This window comes from Rutidosis leptorrhynchoides, chromosome 1 (genome assembly GCF_046630445.1).
Source record: "Rutidosis leptorrhynchoides isolate AG116_Rl617_1_P2 chromosome 1, CSIRO_AGI_Rlap_v1, whole genome shotgun sequence".
NCBI classification, from domain to species: Eukaryota; Viridiplantae; Streptophyta; class Magnoliopsida; order Asterales; family Asteraceae; genus Rutidosis; species Rutidosis leptorrhynchoides.
Genome location: NC_092333.1, coordinates 607,258,465 through 607,274,363, shown reverse-complemented (window position 1 = coordinate 607,274,363; position 15,899 = coordinate 607,258,465). Strand labels below are relative to the sequence as shown.

The 15,899-nt window shown below is 29.7% G+C and overlaps 1 long non-coding RNA gene across 1 annotated transcript; it reads left to right on the top strand.

The window, feature by feature from the left end:
* The first annotated feature begins 289 nt into the window (after positions 1–289).
* Positions 290–4,003, top strand: LOC139884653 (uncharacterized). The gene is made up of 5 exons (XR_011771926.1): positions 290–2,004; positions 2,084–2,877; positions 3,048–3,148; positions 3,329–3,458; positions 3,804–4,003. It is a non-coding gene; the product is annotated as an uncharacterized lncRNA (long non-coding RNA).
* Positions 4,004–15,899: the final 11,896 nt, after the last annotated feature.

Below are 15,899 nucleotides of genomic sequence, written 5' to 3'. Positions count from 1 at the left end.
AAAAAAGATTAACAAATAACCAAATCAAAATCCCACCAAATCTATAAACTTCCGACATATCCATAATATTCATTTAATCAGAAAAAAATAGCAGCCACTTAAAAATTTTTATTTTTTTATTTTTTTTATTTTTTTTATTATATACTATTGGCCAGAAGTAGGTCACTTTCTTTCTTTGCTCGTCAACCATAAAAGATTGATTAAATTAAGTGGGAGGGCCCCACTTTTTTTTCCTTTAACTGTGGCTCCTTTTAAGAACCCCCTCTCTCTTTTCCATTTGTGTGAAGGTGCCAAAAAAGAAACTCTCTTTATCAGAGATAACAAAACAGAAAGCTGAACAGTACCTCAGATCCGATAAAAAAAAAATTCGACGTGCATACAGAACCAAACTCCAGGGTGTTGATCGGAATCACAAACTAAACACTCGGACAAGGAAAATGGTAGCAGACGACTGTTCACACGCCGGCGATTGAACAGCAGCTGACGGGGATAGGCGGCGCGTGCGGTTGCTGTCCGTGGTCGGAAAAATTTCGTACTTTTCAGGGGTGCAATTCGGGACCTTCTGAAACCTTTGGCGAGGGTGGTGAGATCAAACAATGACTTCGAGGTGACTAATTTCAAAGGACCGCTTGTGGTGTGACTGTGGTGTGGCGATGGTGGTGGTATTGGTGATGGCTGTTGAATTTATGGACTCAAATCATAACAGGTACGCTCTGATACCATGTAATTCAGAGAATACAATGTAATTCAGAGAATACAAGATTATGAAAATTAACTTGAAATTATTTCTATATCCGCTTATTATTACAACTGGTTATACGGGTATTTATAGACCCGGTGAATACAAGAACAACTGCCAATTTAATGCTTCTCCTAACTAATACCAACAACAGAATTAAATTCCACCGCCTATATTAAATGCACCGAATGCATCAGTGCACCGACTATATTAATTGATATACATCTACCTACGTATTTATCTGCATATTCTAACACCTCTTAATACATAATTTAATCATACATCTTGACATTTGACAAACTGGGTTCGACTTTTCATGTGCAAGGATACGTGGGGAAAAAGATTCAGGGTCACTAGAAATCCAGTTCTTGTTTAGTGTTCTTCATTGACTGTTAGTTTTCTTCTTAGGTTACATGCTTAATCCTGTTTAAAGTAGAGACAAGGCCCGCGGATGTATGATCTTTTTTTATAACTTCTTTGCATTTTCTTTTTAGCAAACTTACTTCTATAAGTTTGTATTTGAACTTGCGTTATTGCAGCTTTGGGTAAGCCATGGGACTATGGGAGTAGTTACTTCTTTTGTGGCTTCAATTGTTATCGTTTTTTTCTTAGAGCTAAGAACTAGCGGATTTAGTTGCTATCCGTGTATTAGACTTCCGAGCTCCCGTGTAACATTGCTATTGTAGGTAAATATTGATACTTACTCGATATATGAAGGTAATAACGTGTTTTTCATCATTGATGAAAATGTTACTTCTTTTTGTATTCGAGGTCCTCTTGAGGACATTTAAAAGTTAAGAGCTAAGGTTAAAAAAGGCCTGAGACGGGGTCGAGACGGGGTTGAGACGGACGTTGATTGATGTTGACTTTTTAATATGTAGATATACACATAATTTAAAGTCAAAAAACTTTGTGTACCTAAAATTACCTATAATTGCTATTACCACTAATATAATGCAAGAAAGTAACACTAAACTACGTCAATTTTGATTGATTTGACCGACTTTAACCGAATTTTCGACTTTTGATCGGCGTTAACCCGACCTTTCTTTCCTTTGATCCGACTTTTGACCGTTAACAAACTTATTTGATGCTGAGACGGAGTTGAGACGGGTTAGTCACCAAAATGCCGCCGCAATGGCCGTCGCAACGGACGTCGTTTGCAACGATGGTTAAGAGACCAAAATGTTAAAGAATTAGTCAGCAACAAGCGAAAGAAAGGGACTCAAATCAAACATAAGGGTGATTAACATTGCACATTTAAAGTAAGTACCATAACTAATCACTTACTTTATTCTAAACCACTTTTTTGTATTAACTTTATTGGAATGGAATATAATCCAGATACATGCGATAGAGCTATTGCTTACGTGGAAACAGGAAGAGATTGGTATTATCAAACCTGTAACGTGTTAGGAAACCCGATTAGGTGAGCCCAAACAAGACAAGATAACCCAAGTTATCTAACCCACTTCCAACAAACGAAAAATATAGTGATAATCGTAACACAAGCAAGAATGATAAAAACACGGGAATTTAACGTGGTTATATGCAATCGTTTGTGATTGCTTTAGTCCACGGCCAACCAAAGAGTGTTCTTATTGATTAAATTTCGTGGTGGTGAGTTTACAATGAGTTATAATCAGGAACATTTATAGGAGAACAAGAATACATAAGCATGCTTCAAGTAATCATCAACTAGCCATCTTGATCCTCTTTACACCCTTGTATTAGCATGATCACAGCTCTAAAACAAGGTGTAAAGTAGCCCACATGCACCTAAAGTGACAACTTGGACAACCAAATACGGATCCCATGTGCAAAAGTTGATCAACATGCTGACAGCTCACTGCCAGACAACGTGCGCGCCGTGCACACTTAAACGTGCGCGCCGTGCACTCTTGATTCTTCGAGCAAACCTTCTGATCAAGTTTCACCTAGTGCGCGCAGGGTGCGCGCCGCGCACCATCACCGCACACCATCAAGTGTTTAAACAGTTTTTAGTGACACTTTTTTTTTGTAGCTTTTGTTTAAATGTCTCCACACCTCAACATAACGAGTGTCAGGAAAAAAGTCATGAAAGTTGATAATCACCTGCAATGTATAGACCACGATGAACAAAACAACTGCAGAATCAGGTAACGAATTTATAACACAAACAGCCTATTAAATTATTAACTTAAATTTTATGGTTTAGATAATTGATTATAATTTTTCATTTGCCATCACCTCAGAAGCCTGTTTTTAGTGTTACGTTTCAGCATTATTGGTTTGTATGCATCTCTGATTGTATAGCTTTTCTCATCAGCTTCCAGATGCAACTCAAGAGGAAATCAATAAATTCTATTCTAATTGCATGAAATCGTGATGAGGTTTATGAGATGGGATTATATTATATGAGGGGTTGATGTACGTCCTTTTTTTTTTGGTGTCATTTTACATTCATAGTCTTATTATGAAAACTTCTTTATCCATGTTACATCATCTGCTCTGGATAAATAGCTAAAGGTTTCAATGGGATTTTAAGGTTTTCTACTTCATTGATGTTTTTATAGGTAAGTTGATCTTAATTTTACGTAATGGTTACAGGTAGCATAGTAAGCTGGTTGGGAAAGGGAAAGTAGTGCAGGTGCAAGAAATTTGAAAAACCTTCAAAAAAAAAATCCCCGAATATTACACTAATGATCCACGGAATTGGTGTGTCATGACTCTTCAAAAGGTAATGAAAAATAGATCCCTATTGTCGGTAAAAAAAAAAAAAAAAAAACATTAATTGATTGAAAGAAGTTGAGTACTAGAAATTTGAAAAAAAGTTGGTTACCTTAGGATACCATTTCCCAAAGATGATTCAAAATATATGCATTAATTTTCTGGTTGCCTTAGGATACCTTCTGTAGTTGTAAAATAGCATATTCTGGTAATGTTCATTAAAAACGGAGGGGCCCACTTTATTTCTTTATTAAGCATACCCTTTCTGCACCCCATGAAGTGTTCAGTTGGCAAATCACGGTTGGCATGAAGATCCGTATTTTCATGTATGTTTTTTATTTGTGATTGAATGCAGTCAGCAGTTGCAAGTTTCTATCTGTTCGTGCAAATTACGTGTGGGTATCCCTCCAGTTTTTAGAGGCGTTATGCTATCCATATGAGATACGACTTGCAAAGTCTAGGTCACTGTTATTGTATTCTATTTTCATACGTTATTCACTCATTAATGTATCTGAAGACGCCTTATAAAATCACATAACACGAAGTTTATTTTCCTGTTTTTATTGTGATACTAAGACGCTTATGTGGGTGCCATTAATCTAGGAGTTTTCATCTCCTAAAATCTCGTTTCTTGGATCCTTTTTATTTACAAGGCATTATGTACAAGGATTCAACCCGGTTCAAAACCAGTACATGTTTTGGCTCGAGGCTCGTATCTTGAATTACATACGTTATTGATACCTCTTTTATTAAATGCTTGATCATTTTGATCACTTTTAAACCATGATTAGTGGTGATGGGCGTGATAGGTGTTTTTGTGGGGTATAGTGCCGATTTGGCAAGGTGATGAAGTGATGAAGTTTGTAGTGGTAGACGTTGTCATACCCCGTCCAAAATCTTCCTGAACGAACACAATAACATATGGTACCATCGCGATGAACTGACGTCTATATGCCTTGAATGACTCCAGTAATATCTTTAAAATGAGCAAATGCACAGCGGAAGGTTTCTTTCATACCTGAGAATAAACATGCTTTAAAGTGTCAACCAAAAGGTTGGTGAGTTCATTAGTTTATCATAAACAATCATTTCCATTATTTTAATAGACCACAAGATTTCGTATTCCCATTCCCCATAAACATCATGCATAAAATTCATTCATATGGATTGAACACCTGGTAACCGACATTCACAAGATGCATATAAGAATATCCCCATCATTCCGGGACTCCCTTCGGACATGATTTAAATTTCGAAGTACTAAAGCATCCGGTACTTTGGATGGGACTTGTTGGGCCCGATAGATCTATCTTTAGGATTCGCGTCAATTAGTAGACCGGTTTACTAATTCTTAGGCTACCAAGCAAAAGGGGCATATTCGGCTTCGATCATTCAACCATATAATGTAGTTTCGATTACTTGTGTCTATTTCGTAAAATATTTATAAAAGCGCATGTATTTTCAGTCCCAAAAATATATATTGCAAAAGCATTTAAAAAGGGAGCAAACGAAACTCACTATACTGTATTTTGTAGTAAAAATACATATGACGACATTGAACAAAAGTAGGGTTGGCCTCGGATTCACGAACCTATATCATTTATATATTTATTAACACATATAATCGTAATCAAATAATTACATCTATTAATTATATAATATTTATGTATTTAGTGTTGTAATTTATATAGAATTTGTATTATATTTTTATCTATATGTATTATATCTTAATTATAAACTATATATATATATATATATATATTTATTTTGTATATACATATAAAAATATATTAATAAATTTAATATATAGTTATAGGTAATATAAATATATTTTATGTATAAATCTTTATTTGTTATAGTATAATAATAATAATAATAATAATAATAATAATAATAATAATAATAATAATAATAATAATAATAATAATAATAATAATAATAATAATGAAAATGATAATTTTAATAAAAATGGTAGTTTTAAAAATTATTAGAATTTTTAATAAAAATGATACTATAAATAAATCTGATAATAAAAATAATATTACTAATAATAATAATAATAATAATGATAATGCTAGAAATAATAATTTTGATATAATATGATAGTTTTAATAAAAATGATAATTTTTATAATAATGATACTACTAATATTATTCATATTTTATATTACTATTACTAATGTTGTTAATAATAATAATAATAATAATAATAATAATAATAATAATAATAATAATAATAATCATCTTAAAATCATGTTAATAATAGTAATACTAATACTAGTAATAATAATAATAACTATAGTAATAATAATAATAATAATAATAATAATAATAATAATAATAATAATAAAAATAATAAAAATAATAAAAATAATAATAATAATAATAATAATAATAATAATAATAATAATAATAATAATAATAATAATAATAATAATAATAATAATAATAATAATAATAATAATAATAATAATAATAATAATAATAATAATAATAATAATAATAATAATAATAATAATAATAATAATAATAATAATAATAATAATAATAATAATAATAATAATAATAATAATAATAATAATAATAATAATAATAATAATAATAATAATAATAATAATAATAATAATAATAATAATAATAATAATAATAATAATAATAATAATAATAATAATAATAATAATAATAATAATAATAATAATAATAATAATAATAATAATAATAATAATAATAATAATAATAATAATAATAATAATAATAATAATTAAAACTACCTTAAAGCTTTCCTAAATAAAAATGCTTCTGCCCAAGCTCGAACCCATGACCTCCCGTTCACCCAACACTCCCATAAACCATTCGACAGATTCCGTTTTTCTGTTTATATTCTCGATCTAACTTGTGGAGACCCGTCCTAATCTATCCGGACGAAGTCCATATTGATTATAAACAATTCACAACAGTTGATTACATCGCGAGGTACTTGACCTCTATATGATACATTTTTACAAACATTGCATTCATTTTTGAAAAGACAAACTTTCATTACATCGAAAGTTGACGGCAGACATACCATTTCATAATATATATAAATATAATTAACTTAATAATAATCTTGATGAACTCGACGACTCGAATGCAACGTTTTTTGAAATATGCCATGAATGACTCCAAGTAATGTCTCTAATATGAGCTAATGCACAGCGGAAGATTTCTTTCATACCTGAGAATAAACATGCTTTAAAATGTCAACCAAAAGGTTGGTGAGTTCATTAGTTTAGCATAAATAATCATTTCGTATTTTTAATAGACCACAAGATTTCATATTTCCATTTCTCATAAACATACGTCCCATGCATAGAGACAAAATATCATTCATATAGATTGACCACCTGGTAATCGACATTCACAATATACATATAAGAATATCCCCATAATTCCGGGATCCTCCTTCGGACATGATATAAATTTCGAAGTACTAAAGCATCCGGTACTTTGGATGGGGCTTGTTGGGCCCGATAGATCTACCTTTAGAGTTCGCGTCAATTAGGGTGTCTGTTCCCTAATTCTTAGATTACCAGACTTAATAAAAAGGGGCATATTCGGTTTAATAATCCAGCCATAGAATGTAGTTTCACGTACTTGTGTCTATTTCGTAAAACAGTTATAAAAGCAGCGCATGTATTCTCAGTCTCAAAAATATATATTGCAAAAGCATTTAAAAGGGGATTAATGAAACTCACGCATATAAATATTGTAAATCAGTTAATAAAGCATTTGCATGTATTCTCTGCCCCAAAAATGTAAAGAGTAAAAGGGGCAAATGAAACTCACCTAATGTATTTTGTAGTAAAAATACATAGAACCACATTGAACAAGTATAGGGTTGGCCTCAGATTCACGAACCTATATCATTTGTATATCTATTAAAACATATAATCGTAATTGAACACTTTCATATATTATAACTTATGTTATATATTATGTATATATCTAATTTGTGTATATAATTAAAATAGTTAATATTTTTACAGTTATGTATATATATATATGATTAATATTATATTGAAAATCAATAATTTGTTATATGTAAATATTTATATAAATAATCTTAATGTAGATAATTATATGTAATGTCATGGTAGTGTAATAAGTATGCTCTTATATAGGAAATACTTATTTGTTATAGTAATATTATTACTAATGACAATCTATATGGTAATTTTATAAATTTTGATAGAAATGATAATAATAATAATAATAATAATAATAATAATAATAATAATAATAATAATAATAATAATAATAATAATAATAGTAGTAGTAGTAGTAGTAATAATAATAATAATTATATTAACTATAATAATAATGGTCTTTCTAATAATGATCATAATAATGATATTAAGAATAATGATAATGACAATATTAAAAATAATACTTACGCTAATGATAATGATAGTAATACTAATAATTATAAAAGGATTCTAATACTAATAGTAATGATAATAAAACTAGTTTGCCTTATTTTCATGGTAATGATAATAATGATAATACTAGTATGATAATAATATAAATGATAGTTTTTGTAAGGATAATACTAATAATGATTATAATCTTAATATCGATAATAATAATAACCCTAATATTAATAATACTAATAATAACAATTATTAGTAATAATCATAGTAATAACAATAATAATAATCATAATAATAAAAATAACAACAACAATAATAATAATGATAATAATAAAAATTTTAAGAAAAGAAAACTACCTTAATAAGCTTTTACAAAAAGAATTGCACCAAACCGGGCTCGAACCCTCGACCTCTCGCTCATCGACCCAAGACTCAAACCATTTCGCTGTATGTAATTTTCTGTTTTATATTGAGTTCTAAATATATTAAACCCGTATCCTATTTCTATCTCCTCTTCTTCTTCTCAGTTAGTTCGACCAGGGCACGTACCCTTTAACTTGTTTGTGTTAAAATCGTAAATAAAAAAATAGAAAACGATTTTATAAACATGTTTTATTTTAACTGATTTCAAAAAAGAAGAACAAAAAAAAAAAAAAAAAACCTACTGCAGCGACGCTGCTAGGAAATAAAAAAAAATTTTGTTTTCGCAATTGATTTCGTTATAGGTAATGTTTATAACACGAAATAGTTTTCTAAACATGTATAAAAACTACAGGAATCGTCAATTGATCTTGGATTGTAACACAGAGCTCGAATTTGATTGAAGAAAAATATTTGACTTTTTGTTTCAAAAACTTTGACTCGCGAATTCGAGTTTGATTTTAAGAATTGAAATTCGAAACTTTACAGAAAGTTTACTTGTAAGATTCCTAACACAATGGCATTAATGGATTTTGAAAATCGATTCAATTTCAATTTTTGCCAAAAAAGTGATGATGCAGGGACGTGAAGAAAAAGAAAAAAAAAATATATAACTTCTTCTGCTTTTTTTTTTTTGACTGAATTCAGAAGACTAGTTATAGCACAATTTGTAATTGCCCATTCCAAATAGAACAAGCCAAAAATTAAAAAGTAGAAGATGAAAGGTAACCAGATTTTGTTCGAATTGATTCTAATATCTATTATTTTTGTTTTATTCTTTTGTAGGTTAGTAATAAATGTAATTAATTAATAAATCTATTAAAAGAAAAGAATTATAATAATACAAATAATTATAATTATAATAATAATCAAAATCTTTAATAATACTCATAATAATATTAATGTTAAAAAAAATGATATTAATAATAATTTATAATAATACAAATAATTAATGATAATGGTATTTATAAAAAGGGTAATAATAATAATTTTAATCATGATTTTTCTATTCATTATAATAATATAGTAATGATATTAATAATGATAATAATAATTTTAGTACTAATAATACTATCACAAGTTATGTGTATCAACTTCATATATATATATATAACTATTGAAAATAATAAAAGTAGTATTATTATTAATGGTACAAATAATATTGTTAGTTATAATAATATTAACAATAATAATAATATAACAAGTTATATTTACCTAATTTTATATAGATATATATAATTTATATAATATGTTGAATCCTTATCATTTATATTTATATATTACATTATATAGTTTTACCTTAACAACCATAATTTATAATTATACTTATTATATTAACTAATAATGTTACATATTTATTAATTATGTAATATATACATATGTATACTAACATACATCACATATTTGATATTCTAACAATAACACATAGAATTTATATATAAATTCATTTTAAATTACACTTAATTATTTTGTATCATATTTCACACCTTTAATTTTAATGTCTAGATTATATTTTATAATTTCAAATTATATATATATAAATACACATTTAATTAACAATATTTGTTCGTGAATCGTCGGGATTAGTCAAAGGGTAATTTGATATATGAAACAGTTCAAACTTTTTGAGACTTAACATTACAGACTTTGCTTATCATATCGAAATCGTATAAAGATTAAGTTTAAATTTGGTCGGAAATTCCCGGGTCATCACAGTACCTACCCGTTAAAGAAATTTCGTCCCAAAATTTGAGTGAGGTGGTCATGGCAAACAATAAAAATGTTTTCATGACGAATATGAGTTGGTAGATAGAGTTTTATCATTAATGAGTAATACGAAGAAGACAATTCAGTTACTCGAAGCGTACAAGTGAAGCTATCACGAAAGAGTGAAAAGCTTCGTCCTAACTTTTGACGTGGCCAATATTGAATTCTGGGATTCATGGGATTTAAAAGAAAATCTTGGAAATCTATAAGATCTGATTCTTCGAGATTTATGGAATATTAGGATCCTCTTTAATTTAATGCGATTATCTGTCTCGATTGCCTTGTCTGGTATCTTCTCTATAAATGAACTTCTTCCATTCTATTATTTTCACCACTCAAATTCTTTCTTTCCCGATCCATACTCTCAAACGATTGTGAAAATGCTTAATCCAGTTCTGATCCTTATCCTCATTCTTACTATCGCAACCTTCATTCTCCTTTTCCAACTTCCACTAGAGGAATCTACTTTCTTCTACTTCGCCCTTGGGGTTATAGTGTTTTTAATTCTCTCGTATCTTTATGTTGCGATAAACATTGATATACATGGTTTGTAATTTTATGTGTTGTTATCGAGCTTTATATTCCCCCTCATCTTTCAATGTCCCTGCTTCCATCTCCTATAATTATTGTCATCCATAGTTAATGCGCTCTCTAATTTGCTGCGATTTATATCCCTTTTCTATTTCGGAGTTTCATGCTTTTGTTTACTTTTCGCAAGTAATGGTCCAGAATTCATAGGTATGGAGTTTCGAATTATCATAATATACAAGGTAGAAAGGAAAGGTAGTAACACGATTTGTTTTGTCAAATTACTTGGATCACCGAGAATAGAACTATCAAGAATATATTTTCTTGATATGTTTAGAAGTTAAGCAGAATGAAAGAGTTATGTAACATGGCACATGATGACGTTATGATCTGTGAATCATCACGTCCCATTAGAAAATCAGCATGACTTACTGTAATATAATCACGTTGATCAATTGTCATTATATTATACTAACTCATGCATCAGTTCCCAACACTACTTCAATAACATTCATATTTTAAGCTCGAAAGTTTACAGAATATAGAAACTATCAGTTTCTATATGATGTAACACTGATAGCACGAAGAGATTAATGATTTCTGATAAGAGTAGTTATGAAAATATCTTCAGAAATATGAAGGATATTTATAATGAAAAATACGATAATATCTCGGAATATCTAAGATCAGAGGATAATAGAAACTATTATCTACAAGGGTCTAGAGTAAGGAGCAAGATATTCACTAAAGACTTTAGCAGACATTGAATCGTTTGGATTCTTTGAAGTCAAACTTATTCTTTGTGATTTGTCCACGGCTTTCTTCCTAGTTTCGCATAATCTGCTTTTCGGTACTAAATTTTCTATTGAATGTTTCCAACATAATGATACACAGGAAGCACGAGGAGGTATATAATTTCGGACGAGAATATTTATGAAAATATCCTCAGAAATATCGAAGATATTGATGATGATATTTTGGAAATTTCTAAGTTCTATGGTTGATGGAGAAAGATTTTTCGCAAGATTTTAACATGACTTCGGGGCAAGATATTCTCTAAAGATTTCAACGGATCCAGAATTATCTGGATTCTTTGAATATAGGGTATGGTCCTTGTATTTGTCCTTAGTCTCCTTCATAGTTAGCTCAATCCGTTTTTCAGTTCCAACTTTTCTGAGCTTTTCCAACATACTATTCATTATCATTAAACTTCCGACGATTAAGGTCTCTTACGGTTGTCTACAGTTTCTGATGCTTCATTCATCTTTTTCAACATTCAGAGTACTGATTTGTAGACTGTGTGCTGGTCAGAATTTCAGAATGAAAGACCATAATTCTAAAAGATAAATGTTATACATATAACTGTTGATATAGATATGCTGTGAGTTTTCAAAGTACTGATTGCCGATTCCTCTACATTTACTGCTACCATATCTGAATCATTAGTTATCGATCCGAGCTGATTTCAAGAGAATTGTGTTTTTAGATGATTAAACGCTGACGGTAATATGGTGGAATATAAAAGGTTCCCCGGTAACACTAAAAGAATATACATATAAGTCAAGGTGATAATAAGGTTGTTTCGAACGAAAAGTCGAAGTTGATTTGCTGAAGCTGTGACAAAATTTGCTACCTTGAAAAGGGATCGCAAAATTATTATTTTTTGCTAATAAATGCCAAAGGATCTGACGCGGCTACGTGTTAAACTTTTACTCAGTTGCCGAGAGTTTCTCAGGTGCATAACTATATGCACAAATCTTTCCTTCCGTAGATGAAGTGCGGTTGATTCATCCTATCGATTGAGGTGTTTTCAAGAATTATGAAAGTTTGAATGCAGATTGGAATCGTCATGGTACAATTAAGGTTTAAGGTGAAATCAAGTGGCAACTTGAAGAATTGTTTAGTTTCATAAGTTATAATCAATATTTTAATTCATTTTAATTGTCCAATGTTGATAGTCCACAGTTAGTAATTCAATAATTCATATATAATTATATATATAATATTCAAATTAATACGTCTCGTGACCCGTATACGTCTCAGACTCGATCACAACTCAAACTATATATATATATATATATATATATATATATATATATATATATATATATATATATATATATATATATATATATATATAGATGGGTCGATATGATATGTCAAAACATTGTATACGTGTCTCGATATTTAAAGTGCGTAAAATAAATAACAGAAATTAAATAACGATAAATAAAGTTGCGAGAATGTAAATTGCGATAAAATAAATTGCGATAAATAAAAATGTAATCAGTTAGCTAGGAGCAGTTAGCTGGAACAGTTAGCGTGGATTCTTAACAAAGTTTTTCGTAGTTAATTTGTTTGTTTCTATCATATTTTTATTTCGTCAAATGTTTTCTTCATTATGCCACTTGTTGGATTCTGATAGGTCAAAATCCAAATATGAAATTGAATGAAAATGGTTATTCTGCGGTGAACGGATTTGTATATCAGTGGATGTAAGTAGGATAGTATATGACTGTTGAAACAGATTCGAAGAACGTACAATGTAAATTATTAATGTGAATTTTAAATATTCCTCGGGTATTACCTACCCGTTAAAATATTTTCACCATTAACAGTTTGTACAAGAGAATTTTTAATTACAATCTTTATGAAAACATATATACATATATATTTTCTTCAGATGTAATCAAGGATTTAATGAGTTAATATGATATTAAACTCATTTGCTTTTCGGTTGGAACTAGAATAAATAATCTCTAAAACTTTAGAGATTACATATTCGTCGTGTCGAACGAAGATAAATGAGGTAGAACGATACGTAGAACGAAGATCATACTCAAAGTACAGATGATGATATTGAAGCATGGATTGTTGATGGTACTGGTGCTATTATTGATGGTACTGTTGGTGCCGGTGATGTTGTTGAAGCTGGTACATTTTGCACCATATTCTCAGAATTGATTATTCGAGCGCGAAGTTCATTGACTTATTACTTCAGGATGATTGTCGGTCGGAATGAGCGGATGAATAAGGTTTAGAATTGTGGATAGAATATAATCTTGTCGAGTTACTCTGGAAATGAGACTGAAAATGGTGTCTCGAATAGGTTCGCCGGTAAACGCTTCAGGTTCATTGTCAAGAGGTGAATTCGATTGGTGGAAGGGATTGCCTCCTGCGCGTTTCCATTAATTAAGTCAACTACAAACCCATCAGATTAATTGATAATGGCTGATTGGTTGGTTCATGCCGATGACGCTGTTTTCGGAGCTTAGGTGAACACCTATGTCGGAATAGCTGTCGGAATAACTATCGAAATAGCTATCGGAATCTGAGGGACTTGAACTGGTTGCAGGATTCATCTCGTACGATCAGATGGAGGATTTTCGATAAGAAATAGATTATAGGATGTAGATTAGTACCCTGCAATACATAATTTACATATGCATATATAATACTAAAATCCCATAAGTTACGGAGGAATCTACGGAAGTTGTCAGGCAAAGTTACAGTAACCGATACACTAAGATATAAAGTAGCAGATACGCTAAGATATGAATTTTGTCTATACACTATTCATGCAGTCAATGCAGTAAAACGTGTCTAGACTAAGAATGATAAGCAAGTGATTCCCTAAGAATGATAAGCAGGAAATTTTCGACACAAAATGATAAGCAAACTTTTGACATGCAGACACGGTCGGAGTCCAGACTCATTAATGCATCCTAACGACTTATCAGTTAGACACACTAATGCAGACCTGGTTCGCTAAGACCACCGCTCTGATACCAACTGTGGAGACCCGTCCTAATCCATCCGGACGAAGTCCATATTGATTATAAACAATTCACAACAGTTGATTACATCGCGAGGTACTTGACCTCTATATGATACATTTTTACAAACATTGCATTCGTTTTTGAAAAGACAAACTTTCATTACATCGAAAGTTGACGGAAGGCATACCATTTCATAATATATATAAATATAATTGACTTAATAATAATCTTGATGAACTCGACGACTCGAATGCAACGTTTTTTGAAATATGCCATGAATGACTCCAAGTAATGTCTCTAATATGAGCTAATGCACAGCGGAAGATTTCTTTCATACCTGAGAATAAACATGCTTTAAAATGTCAACCAAAAGGTTGGTGAGTTCATTAGTTTAGCATAAATAATCATTTCGTATTTTTAATAGACCACAAGATTTCATATTTCCATTTCTCATAAACATACGTCCCATGCATAGAGACAAAATATCATTCATATAGATTGAACACCTGGTAACCGACATTCATAATATACATATAAGAATATCCCCATCATTCCGGGATCCTCCTTCGGACATGATATAAATTTCGAAGTACTAAAGCATCCGGTACTTTGGATGGGGCTTGTTGGGCCCGATAGATCTACCTTTAGAGTTCGCGTCAATTAGGGTGTCTGTTCCCTAATTCTTAGATTACTAGACTTAATAAAAAGGGGCATATTCGGTTTAATAATCCAGCCATAGAATGTAGTTTCACGTACTTGTGTCTATTTCGTAAAACAGTTATAAAAGCAGCGCATGTATTCTCAGTCCCAAAAATATATATTGCAAAAGCAATTAAAAGGGATTAATGAAACTCACGCATATAAATATTGTAAATCAGTTAATAAAGCATTTGCATGTATTCTCAGCCCCAAAAATGTAAAGAGTAAAAGGGGCAAATGAAACTCACCTAATGTATTTTGTAGTAAAAATACATAGAACCACATTGAACAAGTATAGGGTTGGCCTCAGATTCACGAACCTATATCATTTGTATATCTATTAAAACATATAATCGTAATTGAACACTTTCATATATTATAACTTATGTTATATATTATGTATATATCTAATTTGTGTATATAATTAAAATAGTTAATATTTTTACAGTTATGTATATATATATGATTAATATTATATTGAAAATCAATAATTTATTATATGTAAATATTTATATAAATAATCTTAATGTAGATAATTATATGTAATGTCATGGTAGTGTAATAAGTATGCTCTTATATAGGAAATACTTATTTGTTATAGTAATATTATTACTAATGACAATCTATATGGTAATTTTATAAATTTTGATAGAAATGATAATGATAATAATAATAATAATAATAATAATAATAATAATAATAATAATAATAATAATAATAATAATAATAATAATAATAATAATAATAATAATAATAATAGTAGTAGTAATAATAATAATTATTATATTAACTATAATAATAATGGTCTTTCTAATAATGATCATAATAATGATATTAAGAATAATGA